This window comes from Idiotropiscis lumnitzeri, chromosome 6, assembly GCF_059441095.1.
Source record: "Idiotropiscis lumnitzeri isolate Australia: NSW breed Sydney's pygmy pipehorse chromosome 6, RoL_Ilum_1.0, whole genome shotgun sequence".
In the NCBI taxonomy this organism is placed as follows: Eukaryota; Metazoa; Chordata; class Actinopteri; order Syngnathiformes; family Syngnathidae; genus Idiotropiscis; species Idiotropiscis lumnitzeri.
This window is the reverse complement of record NC_142396.1, coordinates 20,317,061-20,336,178: the sequence shown is the minus strand read 5'-3', so window position 1 is coordinate 20,336,178 and position 19,118 is coordinate 20,317,061. Positions and strand designations below refer to the sequence as shown.

At 44.9% G+C, this 19,118-nt stretch overlaps 1 protein-coding gene and 36 non-coding genes across 38 annotated transcripts in view; 1 reads left to right on the top strand and 36 right to left on the bottom strand.

The window, feature by feature from the left end:
- The window catches only part of galnt18a (UDP-N-acetyl-alpha-D-galactosamine:polypeptide N-acetylgalactosaminyltransferase 18a), a 285,922-nt gene that overhangs the window by 136,627 nt on the left and 130,177 nt on the right, over positions 1 to 19,118 (top strand). The gene's annotated exons all lie outside the window — the stretch shown is intronic.
- Positions 224 to 296, bottom strand: trnav-aac (transfer RNA valine (anticodon AAC)). Its single transcript has one exon. It is a non-coding gene; the product is annotated as a tRNA-Val (tRNA).
- Positions 544 to 616, bottom strand: trnav-cac (transfer RNA valine (anticodon CAC)). Its single transcript has one exon. It is a non-coding gene; the product is annotated as a tRNA-Val (tRNA).
- Positions 2,462 to 2,534, bottom strand: trnav-cac (transfer RNA valine (anticodon CAC)). Its single transcript has one exon. It is a non-coding gene; the product is annotated as a tRNA-Val (tRNA).
- On the bottom strand, positions 3,421 to 3,493 carry trnav-uac (transfer RNA valine (anticodon UAC)). Its single transcript has one exon. It is a non-coding gene; the product is annotated as a tRNA-Val (tRNA).
- Positions 3,741 to 3,813, bottom strand: trnav-cac (transfer RNA valine (anticodon CAC)). The gene has a single exon. It is a non-coding gene; the product is annotated as a tRNA-Val (tRNA).
- Positions 4,380 to 4,452, bottom strand: trnav-uac (transfer RNA valine (anticodon UAC)). The gene has a single exon. It is a non-coding gene; the product is annotated as a tRNA-Val (tRNA).
- On the bottom strand, positions 4,700 to 4,772 carry trnav-cac (transfer RNA valine (anticodon CAC)). Its single transcript has one exon. It is a non-coding gene; the product is annotated as a tRNA-Val (tRNA).
- On the bottom strand, positions 5,338 to 5,410 carry trnav-uac (transfer RNA valine (anticodon UAC)). Its single transcript has one exon. It is a non-coding gene; the product is annotated as a tRNA-Val (tRNA).
- trnav-aac (transfer RNA valine (anticodon AAC)) lies at positions 5,658 to 5,730 on the bottom strand. Its single transcript has one exon. It is a non-coding gene; the product is annotated as a tRNA-Val (tRNA).
- trnav-cac (transfer RNA valine (anticodon CAC)) lies at positions 5,978 to 6,050 on the bottom strand. The gene has a single exon. It is a non-coding gene; the product is annotated as a tRNA-Val (tRNA).
- trnav-cac (transfer RNA valine (anticodon CAC)) lies at positions 7,576 to 7,648 on the bottom strand. Its single transcript has one exon. It is a non-coding gene; the product is annotated as a tRNA-Val (tRNA).
- trnav-uac (transfer RNA valine (anticodon UAC)) lies at positions 8,535 to 8,607 on the bottom strand. The gene has a single exon. It is a non-coding gene; the product is annotated as a tRNA-Val (tRNA).
- Positions 8,855 to 8,927, bottom strand: trnav-cac (transfer RNA valine (anticodon CAC)). The gene has a single exon. It is a non-coding gene; the product is annotated as a tRNA-Val (tRNA).
- Positions 9,494 to 9,566, bottom strand: trnav-uac (transfer RNA valine (anticodon UAC)). The gene has a single exon. It is a non-coding gene; the product is annotated as a tRNA-Val (tRNA).
- trnav-cac (transfer RNA valine (anticodon CAC)) lies at positions 9,814 to 9,886 on the bottom strand. Its single transcript has one exon. It is a non-coding gene; the product is annotated as a tRNA-Val (tRNA).
- On the bottom strand, positions 10,452 to 10,524 carry trnav-uac (transfer RNA valine (anticodon UAC)). The gene has a single exon. It is a non-coding gene; the product is annotated as a tRNA-Val (tRNA).
- Positions 10,772 to 10,844, bottom strand: trnav-aac (transfer RNA valine (anticodon AAC)). The gene has a single exon. It is a non-coding gene; the product is annotated as a tRNA-Val (tRNA).
- Positions 11,092 to 11,164, bottom strand: trnav-cac (transfer RNA valine (anticodon CAC)). The gene has a single exon. It is a non-coding gene; the product is annotated as a tRNA-Val (tRNA).
- On the bottom strand, positions 11,411 to 11,483 carry trnav-aac (transfer RNA valine (anticodon AAC)). The gene has a single exon. It is a non-coding gene; the product is annotated as a tRNA-Val (tRNA).
- Positions 12,052 to 12,124, bottom strand: trnav-uac (transfer RNA valine (anticodon UAC)). The gene has a single exon. It is a non-coding gene; the product is annotated as a tRNA-Val (tRNA).
- Positions 12,374 to 12,446, bottom strand: trnav-aac (transfer RNA valine (anticodon AAC)). The gene has a single exon. It is a non-coding gene; the product is annotated as a tRNA-Val (tRNA).
- Positions 12,694 to 12,766, bottom strand: trnav-aac (transfer RNA valine (anticodon AAC)). Its single transcript has one exon. It is a non-coding gene; the product is annotated as a tRNA-Val (tRNA).
- Positions 13,015 to 13,087, bottom strand: trnav-cac (transfer RNA valine (anticodon CAC)). The gene has a single exon. It is a non-coding gene; the product is annotated as a tRNA-Val (tRNA).
- trnav-aac (transfer RNA valine (anticodon AAC)) lies at positions 13,656 to 13,728 on the bottom strand. Its single transcript has one exon. It is a non-coding gene; the product is annotated as a tRNA-Val (tRNA).
- trnav-uac (transfer RNA valine (anticodon UAC)) lies at positions 13,975 to 14,047 on the bottom strand. The gene has a single exon. It is a non-coding gene; the product is annotated as a tRNA-Val (tRNA).
- Positions 14,295 to 14,367, bottom strand: trnav-aac (transfer RNA valine (anticodon AAC)). The gene has a single exon. It is a non-coding gene; the product is annotated as a tRNA-Val (tRNA).
- On the bottom strand, positions 14,615 to 14,687 carry trnav-cac (transfer RNA valine (anticodon CAC)). The gene has a single exon. It is a non-coding gene; the product is annotated as a tRNA-Val (tRNA).
- On the bottom strand, positions 14,935 to 15,007 carry trnav-uac (transfer RNA valine (anticodon UAC)). Its single transcript has one exon. It is a non-coding gene; the product is annotated as a tRNA-Val (tRNA).
- trnav-uac (transfer RNA valine (anticodon UAC)) lies at positions 15,254 to 15,326 on the bottom strand. The gene has a single exon. It is a non-coding gene; the product is annotated as a tRNA-Val (tRNA).
- Positions 15,894 to 15,966, bottom strand: trnav-uac (transfer RNA valine (anticodon UAC)). Its single transcript has one exon. It is a non-coding gene; the product is annotated as a tRNA-Val (tRNA).
- On the bottom strand, positions 16,214 to 16,286 carry trnav-aac (transfer RNA valine (anticodon AAC)). Its single transcript has one exon. It is a non-coding gene; the product is annotated as a tRNA-Val (tRNA).
- trnav-cac (transfer RNA valine (anticodon CAC)) lies at positions 16,534 to 16,606 on the bottom strand. Its single transcript has one exon. It is a non-coding gene; the product is annotated as a tRNA-Val (tRNA).
- Positions 17,174 to 17,246, bottom strand: trnav-cac (transfer RNA valine (anticodon CAC)). Its single transcript has one exon. It is a non-coding gene; the product is annotated as a tRNA-Val (tRNA).
- trnav-aac (transfer RNA valine (anticodon AAC)) lies at positions 17,495 to 17,567 on the bottom strand. Its single transcript has one exon. It is a non-coding gene; the product is annotated as a tRNA-Val (tRNA).
- On the bottom strand, positions 17,815 to 17,887 carry trnav-cac (transfer RNA valine (anticodon CAC)). The gene has a single exon. It is a non-coding gene; the product is annotated as a tRNA-Val (tRNA).
- On the bottom strand, positions 18,135 to 18,207 carry trnav-uac (transfer RNA valine (anticodon UAC)). Its single transcript has one exon. It is a non-coding gene; the product is annotated as a tRNA-Val (tRNA).

The following is a 19,118-nucleotide window of genomic DNA, read 5'->3' as shown; positions in this document are numbered from 1 at the left end:
TGGTCCAGCAAGTCTCTTTCAAAATGCGACGAGACCAAGTCTGAAACTAGACACCCTTTCATCGGCGAAGAGAACTTGCACAAATAGCGATGGAATCCAGTTCTGACCCAGACAGAAACCCAAGATAATCCTTTGTGAATGAAGATATCTCGACTGCCAAAAAAAATTTAAAATGTCGCGAATGAATATCGTGTTCAAAAACCAGATGCCGAGACAAAAAACCTGTTTCCACCCAGTCTCGAACTGGGGACCTTTCGCGTGTTAGGCGAATGTGATAACCACTACACTATGGAAACTGCTGTGCCATTGCGGCCGTTAAGTGGCCCAGCGAGTCTTTTTTAAAATGCGACGAGACCAAGTCTGAAACCAGACAGCCTTTCGTCTGCAAAGGGAACTTGCACAAAATGCGATGGAATCCAGTTCTGACCCAGACAGAAACCCAAGACAATCCTTTGTGAATGAAGATATCTTGACTGCCACAATAAATGGAAAATGTCGCTAATGTATATTGTGTTCATAAACTAGATGACGACAGCATAATCCTGTTTCCACCCAGTCTCGAACTGGTGACCTTTCGCGTGTGAGGCGAACGTGATAACCACTACACTATGGAAACGGCTGTGGTCCTGAAGCAATTTAGGGGCCCAGCAAGTCTCTTTCAAAATGCAACGAGACCAAGTCTGAAACCAGACACCCTTTCATCGGCGAAGAGAACTTGCACAAATCGCGACGGCAAACACTTCACACCCAGTCAGAAACCCATGATAACCTTTTGTGTGTAAAGATATCTTGACTGCCACAAAAAATGGAAAACGTCGAAAATGTATATCGTTTTCAAAAACCCGATGACGAGACGAAAAACCTGCTCCCACCCATTTTAGAACAGGGGACCTTTCGTATAATAGGCGAACGTGATCACCACTACACTATGGTAACTGCTTTGCTTTAGCTGCATTAAAGGGGCCCAGCAAGTCTCTTTCAAAATGCAACGAGACCAAGTCTGAAACCAGACACCCTTTCATCAGCGAAGAGAACTTGCACAAATCGCGACGGCAAACAGTTCTCACCCAGTCAGAAACCCATGATAACACTTTTTGGTGAAGATATCTTGACTGCCACAAAAAATGGAAAACGTCGAAAATATATTTCGTTTTCAAAAACCGGATGACGAGACGAAAAACCTGTTCCCACCCAGTCTCGAACTGGGGACCTTTCACGTGTTAGGCGAATGTGATAACCACTACAATATGGAAACTGCGGTGCTTTTGTGTCATTTAAGGGGCCCAGAAAGTCTCTTTCAAAATGCGACGAGACCAAGTCTGAAACCAGACACCCTTTCATCGGCGAAGAGAACTTGCACAAATAGTGACGGCAACCAGTTCTCACCCAGTCAGAAACCCATGATAATCCTTTGTGTGTGAAGATATCTTGACTGCCACAAAAAATGTAAAAGGTCGCTAATGAATATCGTGTTCAAAAACCAGATGCCGAGACAGAAAACCTGTTTCCCCCCAGTCTCGAATTGGGGACCTTCCGCGTGTTAGGCTAATGTGATAACCACTACACTATGGAAACAGCTCTGCTCCTGAGGCATTTTAGGGGCCCAGTAAGTCTTTTTCAAAATGCGACGAGACCAAGTCTGAAACCAGACACCCTTTCATCGGCGAAGAGAACTTGCACAAATCGCGACGGCAAACAGTTCACACCCAGTCAGAAACCCATGATAACACTTTTTGGTGAAGATATCTTGACTGCCACAAAAAATGGAAAACGTCGAAAATGTATATCGTTTTCAAAAACCCAATGACGAGACGAAAAACCTGTTCCCACCCAGTCTCGAACTGGGGACCTTCCGTGTGTAAGGCAAACGTGATAACCACTACACTATTGAAACTGCTGTGCTTTTGCGGTATTTAAGTGGTCCAGCAAGTCTCTTTCAAAATGCGACGAGACCAAGTCTGAAACCAGACACCCTTTCATCGGCGAAGAGAACTTGCACAAATAGCGATGGAATCCAGTTCTGACCCAGACAGAAACCCAAGATAATCCTTTGTGAATGAAGATATCTTGACTGCCACAAAAAATGTAAAATGTCGCGAATGAATATCGTGTTCAAAAACCAGATGCCGAGACAAAAAACCTGTTTCCACCCAGTCTCGAACTGGGGACTTTTCGCGTGTTCGGCGAATGTGATAACCACTACACTATGGAAACTGCTGTGCCATCGCGGCCGTTAAGTGGCCCAGCGAGTCTTTTTTAAAATGCGACGAGACCAAGTCTGAAACCAGACACCCTTTCGTCTGCAAAGGGAAATTGCACAAAATGCGATGGAATCCAGTTCTGACCCAGACAGAAACCCAAGACAATCCTTTGTGAATGAAGATATCTTGACTGCCACAACAAATGGAAAATGTCGCTAATGGAAATCGTGTTCATAAACTAGATGACGAGAGCATAATCCTGTTTCCACCCAGTCTCGAACTGGGGACCTTTCGCGTGTGAGGCGAACGGGATAACCACTACACTATGGAAACAGCTGCGGTCCTGAAGCAATTTAGGGGCCCAGCAAGTCTCTTTAAAAATGCAACGAGACCAAGTCTGAAACCAGACACCCTTTCATCGGCGAAGAGAACTTGCACAAATCGCGACGGCAAACAGTTCACACCCAGTCAGAAACCCATGATAACCTTTTGTGTGTAAAGATATCTTGACTGCCACAAAAAATGGAAAACGTCGAAAATGTATATTGTTTTCAAAAACCGGATGACGAGACGAAAAACCTGCTCCCACCCATTTTCGAAAAGGGGACCTTTCGTGTATTAGGCGAACGTGATAACCACTACACTATGGAAACTGCTTTGCTTTAGATGCATTAAAGGGGCCCAGCAAGTCTCTTTCAAAATTCGACGAGACCAAGTCTGAAACCAGACACCCTTTCATCTACGAAGAGAACTTGCACAAATCGCGACGCCAAACAGTTCACACCCAGTCAGAAACCCATGATAACCTTTTGTGTGTAAAGATATCTTGACTGCCACAAAAAATGGAAAACGTCGAAAATGTATATCGTTTTCAAAAACCCGATGACGAGACGAAAAACCTGTTCCCACCCAGTCTCGAACTGGAGACCTTTCGAGTGTTAGGCAAACATGATAACCACTACACTATGGAAACTGCGGTGCATTTCCGACATTTGAGGGGCCCAGAAAGTCTCTTTCAAAATGCGACGAGACCAAGTCTGAAACCAGACACCCTTTCATCGGCGAAGAGAACTTGCACAAATCGCGACGGCAAACAGTTCACACCCAGTCAGAAACCCATGATAACACTTTTTGGTGAAGATATCTTGACTGCCACAAAAAATGGAAAACGTCGAAAATGTATATCGTTTTCAAAAACCCGATGACGAGACGAAAAACCTGTTCCCACCTAGTCTCGAACTGGGGACCTTCCGCGTGTAAGGCGAACGTGATAACCACTACACTATGGAAACTGCTGTGCCATCGCGGCCGTTAAGTGGCCCAGCGAGTCTTTTTTAAAATGCGACGAGACCAAGTCTGAAACCAGACACCCTTTCGTCTGCAAAGGGAAATTGCACAAAATGCGATGGAATCCAGTTCTGACCCAGACAGAAACCCAAGACAATCCTTTGTGAATGAAGATATCTTGACTGCCACAACAAATGGAAAATGTCGCTAATATATATCGTGTTCATAAACTAGATGACGAGAGCATAATCCTGTTTCCACCCAGTCTCGAACTGGGGACCTTTCGCGTGTGAGGCGAACGTGATAACCACTACACTATGGAAACAGCTGTGCTCCTGAAGCAATTTAGGGGCCCAGCAAGTCTCTTTCAAAATGCAACGAGACTAAGTCTGAAACCAGACACCCTTTCATCGGCGAAGAGAACTTGCACAAATCGCGACGGCAAACAGTTCACACCCAGTCAGAAACCCATGATAACACTTTTTGGTGAAGATATCTTGACTGCCACAAAAAATGGAAAACGTCGAAAATGTATATCGTTTTCAAAAACCCGATGACGAGACGAAAAACCTGTTCCCACCCAGTCTCGAACTGGGGACCTTCCGAGTGTAAGGCGAACGTGATAACCACTAAACTATGGAAACTGCTGTGCTTTTGAGGCATTGAAGTGGTCCAGCAAGTCTCTTTCAAAATGCGACGAGACCAAGTCTGAAACTAGACACCCTTTCATCGGCGAAGAGAACTTGCACAAATAGCGATGGAATCCAGTTCTGACCCAGACAGAAACCCAAGATAATCCTTTGTGAATGAAGATATCTTGACTGCCAAAAAAAAATTAAAATGTCGCGAATGAATATCTTGTTCAAAAACCAGATGCCGAGACAAAAAACCTGTTTCCACCCAGTCTCGAACTGGGGACCTTTCGCGTGTAAGGCGAATGTGATAACCACTACACTATGGAAACTGCTGTGCCATCGCGGCCGTTAAGTGGCCCAGCGAGTCTTTTTTAAAATACGACGAGACCAAGTCTGAAACCAGACACCCTTTCGTCTGCAAAGGGAACTTGCACAAAATGCGATGGAATCCAGTTCTGACCCAGACAGAAACCCAAGACAATCCTTTGTGAATGAAGATATCTTGACTGCCACAACAAATGGAAAATGTCGCTAATGTATATCGTGTTCATAAACTAGATGACGAGACCATAATCCTGTTTCCACCCAGTCTCGAACTGGGGACCTTTCGCATGTGAGGCGAACGTGATAACCACTACACTATGGAAACGGCTGTGGTCCTGAAGCAAATTAGGGGCCCAGCAATTCTCTTTCAAAATGCAACGAGACCAAGTCTGAAACCAGACACCCTTTCATCGGCGAAGAGAACTTGCACAAATCGCGACGGCAAACAGTTCTCACCCAGTCAGAAACCCATGATAACACTTTTTGGTGAAGATATCTTGACTGCCACAAAAAATGGAAAACGTCGAAAATGTATATCGTTTTCAAAAACCGGATGACGAGACGAAAAACCTGTTCCCACCTAGTCTCGAACTGGGGACCTTTCACGTGTTAGGCGAATGTGATAACCACGACACTAAGGAAACTGCGGTGCTTTTGTGTCATTTAAGGGGCCCAGAAAGTCTCTTTCAAAATGCGACGAGACCAAGTCTGAAACCAGACACCCTTTCATCGGCGAAGAGAACTTGCACAAATAGTGACGGCAACCAGTTCTCACCCAGTCAGAAACCCATGATAACACTTTTTGGTGAAGATATCTTGACTGCCACAAAAAATGGAAAACATCGAAAATGTATATCGTTTTCAAAAACCCGATGACGAGACGAAAAACCTGTTCCCACCCAGTCTCGAACTGGGGACCTTCCGCGTGTAAGGCGAACGTGATAACCACTACACTATTGAAACTGCTGTGCTTTTGCGGTATTTAAGTGGTCCAGCAAGTCTCTTTCAAAATGCGACGAGACCAAGTCTGAAACTAGACACCCTTTCATCGGCGAAGAGAACTTGCACAAATAGCGATGGAATCCAGTTCTGACCCAGACAGAAACCCAAGATAATCCTTTGTGAATGAAGATATCTTGACTGCCACAAAAATTGTAAAATGTCGCGAATGAATATCGTGTTCAAAAACCAGATGCCGAGACAAAAAACCTGTTTCCACCCAGTCTCGAACTGGGGACCTTTCGCGTGTTAGGCGAATGTGATAACCACTACACTATGGAAACTGCTGTGCTATCGCGGCCGTTAAGTGGCCCAGCGAGTCTTTTTTAAAATGCGACGAGACCAAGTCTGAAACCAGACACCCTTTCGTCTGCAAAGGGAAATTGTACAAAATGCGATGGAATCCAGTTCTTACCCAGACAGAAACCCAAGACAATCCTTTGTGAATGAAGATATCTTGACTGCCACAACAAATGGAAAATGTCGCTAATGTATATCGTGTTCATAAACTAGATGACGAGAGCATAATCCTGTTTCCACCCAGTCTCGAACTGGGGACCTTTCGCGTGTGAGGCAAACGTGATAACCACTACACTATGGAAACAGCTGCGGTCCTGAAGCAATTTAGGGGCCCAGCAAGTCTCTTTAAAAATGCAACGAGACCAAGTCTGAAACCACACACCCTTTCATCGGCGAAGAGAACTTGCACAAATCGCAACGGCAAACAGTTCTCACCCAGTCAGAAACCCATGATAACACTTTTTGGTGAAGATATCTTGACTGCCACAAAAAATGGAAAACGTCGAAAATATATTTCGTTTTCAAAAACCGGATGACGAGACGAAAAACCTGTTCCCACCCAGTCTCGAACTGGGGACCTTTCACGTGTTAGGCGAATGTGATAACCACTACAATATGGAAACTGCGGTGCTTTTGTGTCATTTAAGGGGCCCAGAAAGTCTCTTTCAAAATGCGACGAGACCAAGTCTGAAACCAGACACCCTTTCATCGGCGAAGAGAACTTGCACAAATAGTGACGGCAACCAGTTCTCACCCAGTCAGAAACCCATGATAATCCTTTGTGTGTGAAGATATCTTGACTGCCACAAAAAATGTAAAAGGTCGCTAATGAATATCGTGTTCAAAAACCAGATGCCGAGACAGAAAACCTGTTTCCCCCCAGTCTCGAATTGGGGACCTTCCGCGTGTTAGGCTAATGTGATAACCACTACACTATGGAAACAGCTCTGCTCCTGAGGCATTTTAGGGGCCCAGTAAGTCTTTTTCAAAATGCGACGAGACCAAGTCTGAAACCAGACACCCTTTCATCGGCGAAGAGAACTTGCACAAATCGCGACGGCAAACAGTTCACACCCAGTCAGAAACCCATGATAACACTTTTTGGTGAAGATATCTTGACTGCCACAAAAAATGGAAAACGTCGAAAATGTATATCGTTTTCAAAAACCCAATGACGAGACGAAAAACCTGTTCCCACCCAGTCTCGAACTGGGGACCTTCCGTGTGTAAGGCAAACGTGATAACCACTACACTATTGAAACTGCTGTGCTTTTGCGGTATTTAAGTGGTCCAGCAAGTCTCTTTCAAAATGCGACGAGACCAAGTCTGAAACCAGACACCCTTTCATCGGCGAAGAGAACTTGCACAAATAGCGATGGAATCCAGTTCTGACCCAGACAGAAACCCAAGATAATCCTTTGTGAATGAAGATATCTTGACTGCCACAAAAAATGTAAAATGTCGCGAATGAATATCGTGTTCAAAAACCAGATGCCGAGACAAAAAACCTGTTTCCACCCAGTCTCGAACTGGGGACTTTTCGCGTGTTCGGCGAATGTGATAACCACTACACTATGGAAACTGCTGTGCCATCGCGGCCGTTAAGTGGCCCAGCGAGTCTTTTTTAAAATGCGACGAGACCAAGTCTGAAACCAGACACCCTTTCGTCTGCAAAGGGAAATTGCACAAAATGCGATGGAATCCAGTTCTGACCCAGACAGAAACCCAAGACAATCCTTTGTGAATGAAGATATCTTGACTGCCACAACAAATGGAAAATGTCGCTAATGGAAATCGTGTTCATAAACTAGATGACGAGAGCATAATCCTGTTTCCACCCAGTCTCGAACTGGGGACCTTTCGCGTGTGAGGCGAACGGGATAACCACTACACTATGGAAACAGCTGCGGTCCTGAAGCAATTTAGGGGCCCAGCAAGTCTCTTTAAAAATGCAACGAGACCAAGTCTGAAACCAGACACCCTTTCATCGGCGAAGAGAACTTGCACAAATCGCGACGGCAAACAGTTCACACCCAGTCAGAAACCCATGATAACCTTTTGTGTGTAAAGATATCTTGACTGCCACAAAAAATGGAAAACGTCGAAAATGTATATTGTTTTCAAAAACCGGATGACGAGACGAAAAACCTGCTCCCACCCATTTTCGAAAAGGGGACCTTTCGTGTATTAGGCGAACGTGATAACCACTACACTATGGAAACTGCTTTGCTTTAGATGCATTAAAGGGGCCCAGCAAGTCTCTTTCAAAATTCGACGAGACCAAGTCTGAAACCAGACACCCTTTCATCTACGAAGAGAACTTGCACAAATCGCGACGCCAAACAGTTCACACCCAGTCAGAAACCCATGATAACCTTTTGTGTGTAAAGATATCTTGACTGCCACAAAAAATGGAAAACGTCGAAAATGTATATCGTTTTCAAAAACCCGATGACGAGACGAAAAACCTGTTCCCACCCAGTCTCGAACTGGAGACCTTTCGAGTGTTAGGCAAACATGATAACCACTACACTATGGAAACTGCGGTGCATTTCCGACATTTGAGGGGCCCAGAAAGTCTCTTTCAAAATGCGACGAGACCAAGTCTGAAACCAGACACCCTTTCATCGGCGAAGAGAACTTGCACAAATCGCGACGGCAAACAGTTCACACCCAGTCAGAAACCCATGATAACACTTTTTGGTGAAGATATCTTGACTGCCACAAAAAATGGAAAACGTCGAAAATGTATATCGTTTTCAAAAACCCGATGACGAGACGAAAAACCTGTTCCCACCTAGTCTCGAACTGGGGACCTTCCGCGTGTAAGGCGAACGTGATAACCACTACACTATGGAAACTGCTGTGCCATCGCGGCCGTTAAGTGGCCCAGCGAGTCTTTTTTAAAATGCGACGAGACCAAGTCTGAAACCAGACACCCTTTCGTCTGCAAAGGGAAATTGCACAAAATGCGATGGAATCCAGTTCTGACCCAGACAGAAACCCAAGACAATCCTTTGTGAATGAAGATATCTTGACTGCCACAACAAATGGAAAATGTCGCTAATATATATCGTGTTCATAAACTAGATGACGAGAGCATAATCCTGTTTCCACCCAGTCTCGAACTGGGGACCTTTCGCGTGTGAGGCGAACGTGATAACCACTACACTATGGAAACAGCTGTGCTCCTGAAGCAATTTAGGGGCCCAGCAAGTCTCTTTCAAAATGCAACGAGACTAAGTCTGAAACCAGACACCCTTTCATCGGCGAAGAGAACTTGCACAAATCGCGACGGCAAACAGTTCACACCCAGTCAGAAACCCATGATAACACTTTTTGGTGAAGATATCTTGACTGCCACAAAAAATGGAAAACGTCGAAAATGTATATCGTTTTCAAAAACCCGATGACGAGACGAAAAACCTGTTCCCACCCAGTCTCGAACTGGGGACCTTCCGAGTGTAAGGCGAACGTGATAACCACTAAACTATGGAAACTGCTGTGCTTTTGAGGCATTGAAGTGGTCCAGCAAGTCTCTTTCAAAATGCGACGAGACCAAGTCTGAAACTAGACACCCTTTCATCGGCGAAGAGAACTTGCACAAATAGCGATGGAATCCAGTTCTGACCCAGACAGAAACCCAAGATAATCCTTTGTGAATGAAGATATCTTGACTGCCAAAAAAAAATTAAAATGTCGCGAATGAATATCTTGTTCAAAAACCAGATGCCGAGACAAAAAACCTGTTTCCACCCAGTCTCGAACTGGGGACCTTTCGCGTGTAAGGCGAATGTGATAACCACTACACTATGGAAACTGCTGTGCCATCGCGGCCGTTAAGTGGCCCAGCGAGTCTTTTTTAAAATACGACGAGACCAAGTCTGAAACCAGACACCCTTTCGTCTGCAAAGGGAACTTGCACAAAATGCGATGGAATCCAGTTCTGACCCAGACAGAAACCCAAGACAATCCTTTGTGAATGAAGATATCTTGACTGCCACAACAAATGGAAAATGTCGCTAATGTATATCGTGTTCATAAACTAGATGACGAGACCATAATCCTGTTTCCACCCAGTCTCGAACTGGGGACCTTTCGCATGTGAGGCGAACGTGATAACCACTACACTATGGAAACGACTGTGGTCCTGAAGCAAATTAGGGGCCCAGCAATTCTCTTTCAAAATGCAACGAGACCAAGTCTGAAACCAGACACCCTTTCATCGGCGAAGAGAACTTGCACAAATCGCGACGGCAAACAGTTCTCACCCAGTCAGAAACCCATGATAACACTTTTTGGTGAAGATATCTTGACTGCCACAAAAAATGGAAAACGTCGAAAATGTATATCGTTTTCAAAAACCGGATGACGAGACGAAAAACCTGTTCCCACCTAGTCTCGAACTGGGGACCTTTCACGTGTTAGGCGAATGTGATAACCACGACACTAAGGAAACTGCGGTGCTTTTGTGTCATTTAAGGGGCCCAGAAAGTCTCTTTCAAAATGCGACGAGACCAAGTCTGAAACCAGACACCCTTTCATCGGCGAAGAGAACTTGCACAAATAGTGACGGCAACCAGTTCTCACCCAGTCAGAAACCCATGATAACACTTTTTGGTGAAGATATCTTGACTGCCACAAAAAATGGAAAACATCGAAAATGTATATCGTTTTCAAAAACCCGATGACGAGACGAAAAACCTGTTCCCACCCAGTCTCGAACTGGGGACCTTCCGCGTGTAAGGCGAACGTGATAACCACTACACTATTGAAACTGCTGTGCTTTTGCGGTATTTAAGTGGTCCAGCAAGTCTCTTTCAAAATGCGACGAGACCAAGTCTGAAACTAGACACCCTTTCATCGGCGAAGAGAACTTGCACAAATAGCGATGGAATCCAGTTCTGACCCAGACAGAAACCCAAGATAATCCTTTGTGAATGAAGATATCTTGACTGCCACAAAAATTGTAAAATGTCGCGAATGAATATCGTGTTCAAAAACCAGATGCCGAGACAAAAAACCTGTTTCCACCCAGTCTCGAACTGGGGACCTTTCGCGTGTTAGGCGAATGTGATAACCACTACACTATGGAAACTGCTGTGCTATCGCGGCCGTTAAGTGGCCCAGCGAGTCTTTTTTAAAATGCGACGAGACCAAGTCTGAAACCAGACACCCTTTCGTCTGCAAAGGGAAATTGTACAAAATGCGATGGAATCCAGTTCTTACCCAGACAGAAACCCAAGACAATCCTTTGTGAATGAAGATATCTTGACTGCCACAACAAATGGAAAATGTCGCTAATGTATATCGTGTTCATAAACTAGATGACGAGAGCATAATCCTGTTTCCACCCAGTCTCGAACTGGGGACCTTTCGCGTGTGAGGCAAACGTGATAACCACTACACTATGGAAACAGCTGCGGTCCTGAAGCAATTTAGGGGCCCAGCAAGTCTCTTTAAAAATGCAACGAGACCAAGTCTGAAACCACACACCCTTTCATCGGCGAAGAGAACTTGCACAAATCGCAACGGCAAACAGTTCTCACCCAGTCAGAAACCCATGATAACACTTTTTGGTGAAGATATCTTGACTGCCACAAAAAATGGAAAACATCGAAAATGTATATCGTTTTCAAAAAACGAATGACGAGACGAAAAACCTGTTCCCACCCAGTCTCGAACTGGGGACCTTTCGCGTGTTAGGCGAATGTGATAACCACTACACTATGGAAACTGCTATGCTTTTGCGGTATTTAAGTGGTCCAGCAAGTCTCTTTCAAAATGCAACGAGACCAAGTCTGAAACCAGACACCCTTTCATCGGCGAAGAGAATTGCACAAATCGCGACGGCAAACAGTTCACACCCAGTCAGAATCCCATGATAACACTTTTTGGTGAAGATATCTTGACTGCCACAAAAAATGGAAAACGTCGAAAATGTATATCGTTTTCAAAAACCGGATGACGAGACGAAAAACCTGTTCCCACTCAGTCTCAAACTGGGGACCTTTCGCGTGTGAGGTGAACGTAATAACCACTACACTATGGAAACAGCCGTGCTCCTGAGGCATTTTAGGGGCCCAGTAAGTCTTTTTCAAAATGCGACGAGCAAGTCTGAAACCAGACACCCTTTCATCGGCGAAGAGAACTTTCACAAATAGTGACGGCAACCAGTTCTCACCCAGTCAGAAACCCATGATAATCCTTTGTGTGTGAAGATATCTTGACTGCCACAAAAAATGGAAAACGTTGAAAATGTATATCGTTTTCAAAAACCAGATGACGAGACGAAACAAAAAACCTGTTCCCACCCAGTCTCGAACTGGGGACCTTCCGCGTGTAAGGCGAATGTGATAACCACTACACTATGGAAACCGCGGTGCTTTTGTGTCATTTAAGGGGCCCAGAAAGTCTCTTTCAAAATGCGACGAGACCAAGTCTGAAACCAGACACCCTTTCATCGGCGAAGAGAACTTGCACAAATAGTGACGGCAACCAGTTCTCACCCAGTGAGAAACCCATGATAATCCTTTTTGTGTGTGAAGATATCTTTACTGCCACAAAAAATGTAAAAGGTCGCAAATGAATATCGTGTTCAAAAACCAGATGCCGAGACAAAAAACCTGTTTCCACCCAGTCTCGAACTGGGGACCTTTCGCGTGTTAGGCGAATGTGATAACCACTACACTATGGAAACTGCTGTGCTTTTGAGGCATTGAAGTGGTCCAACAAGTCTCTTTCAAAATGCGACGAGACCAAGTCTGAAACTAGACACCCTTTCATCGGCGAAGAGAACTTGCACAAATAGCGATGGAATCCAGTTCTGACCCAGACAGAAACCCAAGATAATCCTTTGTGAATGAAGATATCTTGACTGCCAAAAAAAATGTAAAATGTCGCGAATGAATATCGTGTTCAAAAACCAGATGCCGAGACAAAAAACCTGTTTCCACCCAGTCTCGAACTGGGGACCTTTCGCGTGTTAGGCGAATGTGATAACCACTACACTATGGAAACTGCTGTGCCATCGTGGCCGTTAAGTGGCCCAGCGAGTCTTTTTTAAAATGCGACGAGACCAAGTCTGAAACCAGACAGCCTTTCGTCTGCAAAGGGAACTTGCACAAAATGCGATTGGAATCCAGTTCTGACCCAGACAGAAACCCAAGACAATCCTTTGTGAATGAAGATATCTTGACTGCCACAACAAATGGAAAATGTCGCTAATGTATATTGTGTTCATAAACTAGATGACGACAGCATAATCCTGTTTCCACCCAGTCTCGAACTGGGGACCTTTCGCGTGTGAGGCGAACGTGATAACCACTACACTATGGAAACGGCTGTGGTACTGAAGCAATTTAGGGGCCCAGCAAGTCTCTTTCAAAATGCAACGAGACCAAGTCTGAAACCAGACACCCTTTCATCGGCGAAGAGAACTTGCACAAATCGCGACGGCAAACAGTTCACACCCAGTCAGATAACCCATGATAACCTTTTGTGTGTAAAGATATGTTGACTGCCACAAAAAATGGAAAACGTGGAAAATGTATATCGTTTTCAAAAACCGGATGACGAGACGAAAATCCTGCTCCCACCCATTTTCGAACAGGGGACCTTTCGTGTAACAGGCGAACGTGATCACTACTACACTATGGAAACTGCTTTGCTTTAGCTGCATTAAAGGGGCCCAGCAAGTCTCTTTCAAAATGCAACGAGACCAAGTCTGAAACCAGACACCCTTTCATCGGCGAAGAGAACTTGCACAAATCGCGACGGCAAACAGTTAACACCCAGTCAGAAACCCATGATAACCTTTTGTGTGTAAAGATATCTTGACTGCCACAAAAAATGGAAAACGTCGAAAATGTATATCGTTTTCAAAAACCGGATGACGAGACGAAAAACCTGTTCCCACCCAGTCTCGAACTGGGGACCTTTCACGTGTTAGGCGAATGTGATAACCACTACACTATGGAAACTGCGGTGCTTTTGTGTCATTTAAGGGGCCCAGAAAGTCTCTTTCAAAATGCGACGAGACCAAGTCTGAAACCAGACACCCTTTCATCGGCGAAGAGAACTTGCACAAATAGTGACTGCAACCAGTTCTCACCCAGTCAGAAACCCATGATAATCCTTTGTGTGTGAAGATATCTTGACTGCCACAAAAAATGGAAAACGTTGAAAATGTATATCGTTTTCAAAAACCAGATGACGAGACGAAAAACTGTTCCCACCCAGTCTCGAACTGGGGACCTTCCGCGTGTAAGGCGAATGTGATAACCACTACACTATGGAAACCGCGGTGCTTTTGTGTCATTTAAGGGGCCCAGAAAGTCTCTTTAAAAATGCGACGAGACCAAGTCTGAAACCAGACACCCTTTCATCGGCGAAGAGAACTTGCACAAATAGTGACGGCAACCAGTTCTCACCCAGTGAGAAACCCATGATAATCCTTTGTGTGTGAAGATATCTTTACTGCCACAAAAAATGTAAAAGGTCGCTAATGAATATCGTGTTCAAAAACCAGATGCCGAGACAAAAAACCTGTTTCCACCCAGTCTCGAACTGGGGACCTTTCGCGTGTTCGGCGAATGTGATAACCACTACACTATGGAAACTGCTGTGCCAGCGCGGCCTTTAAGTGGCCCAGCGAGTCTTTTTTAAAATGCGACGAGACCAAGTCTGAAACCAGACACCCTTTCATCTGCAAAGGGAATTTGCACAAAAAGCGATGGAATCCACTTCTGACCCAGACAGAAACCCAAGACAATCCTTTGTGAATGAAGATATCTTGACTGCCACAACAAATGGAAAATGTCGCTAATGTATATCGTGTTTATAAACTAGATGACGAGAGCATTATTCTGTTTCCACCCAGTCTCGAACTGGGGACCTTTCGCGTGTGAGGCGAACGTGATAACCACTACACTATGGAAACAGCTGTGCTCCTGAAGCAATTTAGGGGCCCAGCAAGTCTCTTTCAAAATGCAACGAGACTAAGTCTGAAACCAGACACCCTTTCATCGGCGAAGAGAACTTGCACAAATCGCGACGGCAAACAGTTCACACCCAGTCAGAAACCCATGATAACCTTTTGTGTGTAAAGATATCTTGACTGCCACAAAAAATGGAAAACGTCGAAAATGTATATCATTTTCAAAAACCCGATGACGAGACGAAAAACCTGTTCCCACCCAGTCTCGAACTGGGGACCTTCCGCGTGTAAGGCAAACGTGATAACCACTACACTATGGAAACTGCGGTGCATTTCCGACATTTAAGGGGCCCAGAAAGTCTCTTTCAAAATGCGACGAGACCAAGTCTGAAACCAGACACCCTTTCATCGGCGAAGAGAACTTGCACAAATCGCGACGGCAAACAGTTCACACCTATTCAGAAACCCATGATAACACTTTTTGGTGAAGATATCTTGACTGCCACAAAAAATGGAAAACGTCGAAAATGTATATCGTTTTCAAAAACCCGATGACGAGACGAAAAACCTGTTCCCACCCAGTCTCGAACTGGGGACCCTCCACGTGTAAGGCGAACGAGATAACCACTACACTATGGAAACTGCTGTGCTTTTGAGGCATTGAAGTGGTCCAGCAAGTCTCTTTCAAAATGCAACGAGACCAAGTCTGAAACCAGACACCCTTTCATCGGCGAAGAGAACTTGCACAAATCGCGACGGCAAACAGTTCACACCCAGTCAGAAACCCATGATAACCTTTTGTGTGTAAAGATATCTTGACTGCCACAAAAAATGGAAAACGTCGAAAATGTATATCGTTTTCAAAAACCGGATGACGAGACGAAAAACCTGTTCCCACCCAGTCTCGAACTGGGGACCTTTGACGTGTTAGGCGAATGTGATAACCACTACACTATGGAAACTGCGGTGCTTTTGTGTCATTTAAGGGGCCCAGAAAGTCTCTTTCAAAATGCGACGAGACCAAGTCTGAAACCAGACACCCTTTCATCGGCGAAGAGAACTTGCACAAATAGTGACTGCAACCAGTTCTCACCCAGTCAGAAACCCATGATAATCCTTTGTGTGTGAAGATATCTTGACTGCCACAAAAAATGGAAAACGTTGAAAATGTATATCGTTTCCAAAAACCAGATGACGAGATGAAAAACCTGTTCCCACCCAGTCTCGAACTGGGGACCTTCCGCGTGTAAGGGGAATGTGATAACCACTACACTATGGAAACCGCGGTGCTTTTGTGTCATTTAAGGGGCCCAGAAAGTCTCTTTCAAAATGCGACGAGACCAAGTCTGAAACCAGACACCCTTTCATCGGCGAAGAGAACTTGCACAAATAGTGACGGCAACCAGTTCTCACCCAGTGAGAAACCCATGATAATCCTTTGTGTGTGAAGATATCTTTACTGCCACAAAAAATGTAAAAGGTCGCTAATGAATATCGTGTTCAAAAACCAGATGCCGAGACAAAAAACCTGTTTCCACCCAGTCTCGAACTGGGGACCTTTCGCGTGTTAGGCGAATGTGATAACCACTACACTATGGAAACTGCTGTGCCAGCGCGGCCTTTAAGTGGCCCAGCGAGTCTTTTTTAAAATGCGACGAGACCAAGTCTGAAACCAGACACCCTTTCATCTGCAAAGGGAATTTGCACAAAAAGCGATGGAATCCAGTTCTGACCCAGACAGAAACCCAAGACAATCCTTTGTGAATGAAGATATCTTGACTGCCACAACAAATGGAAAATGTCGCTAATGTATATCGTGTTTATAAACTAGATGACGAGAGCATTATTCTGTTTCCACCCAGTCTCGAACTGGGGACCTTTCGCGTGTGAGGCGAACGTGATAACCACTACACTATGGAAACAGCTGTGCTCCTGAAGCAATTTAGGGGCCCAGCAAATCTCTTTCAAAATGCAACGAGACTAAGTCTGAAACCAGACACCCTTTCATCGGCGAAGAGAACTTGCACAAATCGCGACGGCAAACAGTTCACACCCAGTCAGAAACCCATGATAACCTTTTGTGTGTAAAGATATCTTTACTGCCACAAAAAATGTAAAAGGTCGCTAATGAATATCGTGTTCAAAAACCAGATGCCGAGACAGAAAACCTGTTTCCCCCCAGTCTCGAATTGGGGACCTTCCGCGTGTTAGGCGAATGTGATAACCACAACACTATGGAAACTGCTGTGCCAGCGCGGCCTTTAAGTGGCCCAGCGAGTGTTTTTTAAAATGCGACGAGACCAAGTCCGAAACCAGACACCCTTTCATCTGCAAAGGGAATTTGCACAAAAAGCGATGGAATCCAGTTCTGACCCAGACAGAAACCCAAGACAATCCTTTGTGAATGAAGATATCTTGACTGCCACAACAAATGGAAAATGTCGCTAATGTATATCGTGTTCATAAACTAGATGACGAGAGCATAATCCTGTTTCCACCCAGTCTCGAACTGGGGACCTTTCGCGTGTGAGGCAAACGTGATAACCACTACACTATGGAAACAGCTCTGCTCCTGAGGCATTTTAGGGGCCCAGTAAGTCTTTTTCAAAATGCGACGAGACTAAGTCTGAAACCAGACACCCTTTCATCGGCGAAGAGAACTTGCACAAATCGCGACGGCAAACAGTTCACACCCAGTCAGAAACCCATGATAACCTTTTGTGTGTAAAGATATCTTGACTGCCACAAAAAATGTAAAATGTCGCGAATGAATATCGTGTTCAAAAACCAGATGCAGAGACAAAAAAACCTGTTTCCACCCAGTCTCGAACTGGGGACCTTTCGCGTGTTAGGCGAATGGGATAACCACTACACTATGGAAACTGCTGTGCCATCGCGGCCGTGAAGTGGCCCAGCGAGTCTTTTTTAAAATGCGACGAGACCAAGTCTGAAACCAAACACCCTTTCATCTGCAAATGGAACTTGCACAAAATGCGATGGAATCCAGTTCTGACCCAGACAGAAAGCCAAGACAATCCTTTGTGAATGAAGATATCTTCACTGCCACAACAAATGGAAAATGTCGCTAATGTATATCGTGTTCATAAACTAGATGTCGAGAGCATAATCCTGTTTCCACCCAGTCTCGAACTGGGGACCTTTCGCGTGTGAGGCGAACGTGATAACCACTACACTATGGAAACAGCTGTGCTCCTGAAGCAATTTAGGGGCCCAGCAAGTCTCTTTCAAAATGCAACGAGACTAAGTCTGAAACCAGACACCCTTTCATCGGCGAAGAGAACTTGCACAAATCGCGACGGCAAACAGTTCACACCCAGTCAGAAACCCATGATAACCTTTTGTGTGTAAAGATATCTTGACTGCCACAAAAAATGGAAAACGTCGAAAATGTATATCGTTTTCAAAAACCCGATGACGAGACGAAAAACCTGTTCCCACCCAGTCTCGAACTGGGGACCTTCCGCGTGTAAGGCGAACGTGATAACCACTACACTATGGAAACTGCTGTGCTTTTGAGGCATTGAAGTGGTCCAGCAAGTCTCTTTCAAAATGCGACGAGACCAAGTCTGAAACTAGACACCCTTTCATCGGCGAAGAGAACTTGCACAAATAGCGATGGAATCCAGTTCTGACCCAGACAGAAACCCAAGATAATCCTTTGTGAATGAAGATATCTTGACTGCCACAAAAAATGTAAAATGTCGCGAATGAATATCGTGTTCAAAAACCAGATGCCGAGACAAAAAGCCTGTTTCCACCCTGTCTCGAACTGGGGACCTTTCGCGTGTTAGGCGAATGTGATAATCACTACACTATGGAAACTGCTGTGCCATTGCGGCCGTTAAGTGGCCCAGCGAGTCTTTTTTAAAATGCGACGAGCAAGTCTGAAACCAGACACCCTTTCGTCTGCAAAGGGAACTTGCACAAAATGCGATGGAATCCAGTTCTGACCCAGACAGAAACCCAAGACAATCCTTTGTGTGTAAAGATATCTTGACTGCCACAAAAAATGGAAAACGTCGAAAATGAATATCGTTTTCAAAAACCGGATGACGAGACGAAAAACCTGCTCCCACCCATTTTCGAAAAGGGGACCTTTCGTGTATTAGGCGAACGTGATCACCACTACACTATGGAAACTGCTTTACATTAGCAGCATTAAAGGGGCCCAGCAAGTCTCTTTCAAAATGCAACGAGACCAAGTCTGAAACCAGACACCCTTTCATCGGCGAAGAGAACTTGCACAAATCGCGACGGCAAACAGTTCACACCCAGTCAGAAACCCATGATAACCTTTTGTGTGTAAAGATATCTTGACTGCCACAAAAAATGGAAAACGTCGAAAATGTATATCGTTTTCAAAAACCTGATGACGAGACGAAAAACCTGCTCCCACCCAGTCTTGAACTGGAG